Source organism: Ambystoma mexicanum, chromosome 2p (assembly GCF_040938575.1).
Source record: "Ambystoma mexicanum isolate Mex_15411 chromosome 2p, UKY_AmexF1_1, whole genome shotgun sequence".
Classification (NCBI taxonomy): Eukaryota; Metazoa; Chordata; class Amphibia; order Caudata; family Ambystomatidae; genus Ambystoma; species Ambystoma mexicanum.
Window position 1 is genome coordinate 883,884,687 of NC_090923.1, and position 4,852 is coordinate 883,889,538.

The window sequence follows — 4,852 nt, forward strand, 5'->3', positions numbered from 1 at the left end:
CCCTCACCAGACCCAAGGAGTGAAGGAAGCCCAACCGGTACCAGAGATCCGCAACAGTTCTGTTTACTAAGCGCTGAAACCGCAAAGTGCTGCTGAACCGAAAAGAGTCCATATCCGACAGCAACCTCCAAAGTACCACCGCAGGAGCTCTACAGATATCCCCCCTCTTGTCCCCACGACTAAGGCTCACAAACACGGGGTCTGCAACGCTGCAGCAGGACAGAAGCCAGCTGGTCCACTCTTCTTCAAACCAGAGGTACTGTTTAGACTTAGGATACTTACCTCACTGTCTTGTGGCCTTGATTGTCTCAGTTGGGAATGGCAGTGGCTTACTTTTAGAGTTGATTCAAACTCTGTTTTCACAGCTTGTGACCCTACAAGGGAGTTTCTAACAAACTCTCTAACTTTGTGGAAGACTTTTGATTCTAAGAAGTGCCTCAGCTCCATAGACTGTTTCAAATTTACTTTGGCTCTCCTGGGTCCCTGCAGACTCTTCTAGCCCACTGACTTTGATATGGTTTGTCCCTCATAGGTGGTAACTTGTTTTAGACTGTTACTGCTGGGAAAGGCTTGTCTAGATTTCATTGAAAGATTTAGTTGTCCTCACATATACTGAGAACCTGTTTAACCCTTTTCCTTCCTTAAACATTTCCTTTCTGCAACCTCAGAATCTGCAAAGTATAACTAGTGTGATATATAAATGTCATTAATGTCCTTGTGATTGAAGTCACCCCACGGTGTAGCAATTATGTATGAAGCATATCCAAAGAGTATGCACTAACTTGCTCTGATTTTGAAAAGTAATTTAAAAGTATATTTACATTGTTACATGAATTGCCTTTCTAAAGAACGCTTATTTAAAAAAATGATGTTAATTAAATAAATAACTATTTATAACTGAAACCTTGAGTCTAAGTGTTACTTGGCTACTTGTATTTACAGATTTCATTTGTACAGCTCTACAGCTCACAGTTATCCCTCTTGAGATAGGCCTGGCTGCTCAGTCACACTGCCAACCTGTGTAGTTCAGATCTATACCAAAAGGTGGGCTTACCTAATACCAAGCAGATACGTGTTGTGTAGTCTCACACAGTGGTACAACACCAATTCTTACCTAGCAAGTCAGCATGGAAATGTATTGATTGTGAGGATGCTGGGTTCCTGCTTTTGATTGGGATGGCAAAGGATTCTCACCCAGGGGGTGCATGCTATGTTTAGGCCTCTTTCTTTCACTTTGGCCCAACATAGTGTCAGGCTTTATCCATGCCACATTGGGGATTGTGAGGGTGATGGGTGCCTGCTTTTGACTGGGATGGCAACAGATTCTCACGGGTGTATGCTATGTTTAGGCCTCTGGCTTCCACTTTGGCCCAACATAGTCTCAAGCTTTACACTTGCCACACTGGGGGATCATTCAGCATAAGTGCAACTAAGCAAAAGCAGAATGACAATCTGTATTGGTCCGCATATCATCCTACAAACTCTGATGTTCTGAAGTAATCAGTAAGTCATCCCCAAATCATCAAGAACAAACATGTTTCATGGCAATGCTCTTGAAGTTATCAGCAGGTCATCCCAGAATCATCCCCAAATCATCAGGGACAAACGTGCAATCTCTTGAAGATCAGTAGGTCATCCTAAAAGCATCAGGAGCAAAGAGTTTTCTAAAATGGGGATAATGTTAGCATATTCATTAAGTCATCCTAAACTCATCCCCAAATCATCATCCACCATTCTGAGACATTTGCTGATGACTTTAACAGAGTGATGACGTCTGATGATGTGGCAATGACTTCTAGTGTAGTTCGATGATCCTCAGATCACCCCAGGATGGTCTCTAAAGTCATCCTTTTAGACCAGGGATTACTCCATACCAGACAGGAAAAAATAAATTGTACAAACCTCCAAAATAGTTTCCAATCCTTTTTCCCTTTTTAATCCACACATCCTTCACATTTAAGTGCATTATAATTTGCCTTCACAGCTCACATTAACCACTTCCAGTGTAATTAGATGTGTATTTACAAAGGTATGTAAGAGAACTTCAGTTTTTGTGAATTGCCCTAAACATGCACTTTTGTGGACTTGTACCTCTCCCCAAATCAGATAGCCTAATGACACACCCAGCATTCCCCAGGCGAATGCCTTAAGCCAAAGCATAAACAAATGGAAAAGTTCAGCTTCTTCTTAAGCATTCACGCAATGCATTGCAACAGATCTGACGAAGCATACCAAGCCAGGCCGCTCACCATCCCCCAGGCTAAACATCAGTACAAAATATAACCCATTCCATTTCCGAGCTTAGCTTGGAAGTTACTGTGAAAGAAACGGCCCACTTGGCGGATTCTGGAAAGCATCACAAAGGATTTCAGGGCACCACAAAACTAGAAAAAATGGTGGCCGGGGCTTCTTCTTCTTCTTCTTCTTCTTAATTATCGGGTGCGTGGGCGGACCCACGCAGGCGCTTCCCCATCCTAAAGGATGATGTGCACCAGACCCACCAATCAATACTTGTCTCACATAAACTCACAACTCCTCCCACCGCCCCGTCTGCCTCACAAAATCCAACATCACACTGTTCCTCCTCCTGCCTCTCACCTCGTCACCTCCCAGCAAAGCCTTCCCACTCAGCTCAGCCACACCCAGCGCAGATAACCCAACCCTCATCAATTCTCTCTCCTCAACATGTCTCTGACATCTAAGCAGAAAATGTCCCACAGTCTCAGGCACCCCACACACTGCACAATCCCTCGTCTCACGCTTCCCCACTCGATACAGACAGTCATTCAGCCCCACATGCCCTATCCTTAATCGATTCAGCATCACCTCTTCCCTCCTCCTCCATTCCAGACTCCCCGCATCCACCTTCACCGACACTTTCCCACGAACACCAAACATCCACCTGCCCTTCACCCCACTCACCTACCTCTCCTGCCACTCATCCATGATCCGTCTCACCACCACAGCCTTCACCTCATCCACACTCAAAGGCAGCCTCACATCATCAACCGCTCCCCTTCTCATACCCTCACCCGCCGCCAGATCCACCAACTCATTACCCAAAATGCCACTGTGACTGGGGACCCACACCAACTCCAAATCCATTCCCCCACGCACACACCGATCAATCTTCCTCCTGATGTCCAAAATCACATCCTTCCTGTCGCCATCCCCTGCCACAATCGCCTGCAACCCACTCATTGAATCTGAAAACATCACCACCTTCTCTAACCCCAACTCGCACACCCTATCAATCGCCAATGCAATCGCCACCAACTCAGCCGTACAGATCGACACATCATTCGTCAATCGTCCCACTTTATACTCCCCAGTGCTTTCCAGATAATACGCCATACCCACTTTCCCAGACACAGGGTCTTTTGAACCATCCGTGAACACCTTGCATCCTTCCTTTCCTGCCACATACACCTGACCCAAAGCTTTGATCTCGCCCCGCAATCCTCTCTTCTTCGACACCACATTCGCCAACCCCAAACACACCTTTGGAGACCCCATCATCCACCTCGGCCATCTCTCCAAATCCGTACCCGTCACAGTCATCAAATCGCCCACACCCCACTGCACTCCCTTCTCCCACATGTGAAACCCAAAAGTGCCCCCCTTCCTCCTCCACCGGTCCCTATAATAGTCAAACCTCCAATTATACTTCAAACATTCATGCACCGGATGAGCCACACTCTTCGCACTGCACTTCACCCACCATCTCATATTCAACGCATCCCTCCTCAACCCCAACGGCATCTCCCCCACAAGCACCTGAACCTCATTCACTGGAGAGGACCTCATCACACCCGAACACACCCTCAATGCCCTCGCCTGTACCGTATCCAACCACAACTTCTGACTCGCCATGAAACCAACTGACACCTGGCATCCAAAATCCATCACACTCAGAATCAACCCCTTATACAACATTCGTAGACACTTCTGCTGCGCACCCCACTCTTTCCCAGTCACCGCCCGCAGCAAATTCAACCTACGTTTACACTTATCCACCATACCATTCACCTGCAAATTCCAGTTTAACTTCCTATCCAAGATCACCCCCAAGTACCGAAACTCTTCCACGCTTTTCACCCTCTCACCTTTCAAAACTAAGTGCAACCCTTGCTGAACTCTTCTCCTTGAGAAAACCATACTTACACTTTTATCCACAGGCACCGAAAAGCCCAATTTCCCACACCACTCCTCCATACGCACTATCGCAGCTTGCAGCCGACTCTGCACCAACAACAAACTCCGCCCTCTTACCCATACCACACCATCATCTGTGAAGAAATCCACCTGACACCCGAAACCCGCCAAAGCTGGAATCAACCCATCCACCATCACATTAAACAGCATCGCACTAATCACACTCCCCTGCGGCGTCCCATTCTCCATCTTCCAAACCTCAGACATCACCCCCCTCACTCTCACCTGAAAGGTGGTGGCCGGGGCTCACAGTCTCACAGAGACTCTCTGACTCACGTAACGTTACATAGGTCAGAAGAGGCAGAGGCAGCACCTGCTGCCGCTACTCGCACCAGGGAAATCGCGTCCCACCGCCCACCACAGAAATCACACCCCAGAGGGGAGTTTCACCTCCCAAGGCAATTGCGTCCGTGCAGCCGCCCGCTTCGCCCGGGCCAAGAAACGGGCCTGGGTATTTGTGCTGTGCAGAGAGTTGAGCAAGTGTGCGATATGTTGTCTTACACAGTGAGGTGTATTTGACCTCGGGGACAGGTGTACTTAACAAAGGTACGGAGTAGGGGAATTCCTTGATGCAGAGAGCGGGATTGGATTTTCCCTGCCCTGAGTGGGTATTTGGAGATTTGTCCTGTTCAGAGGG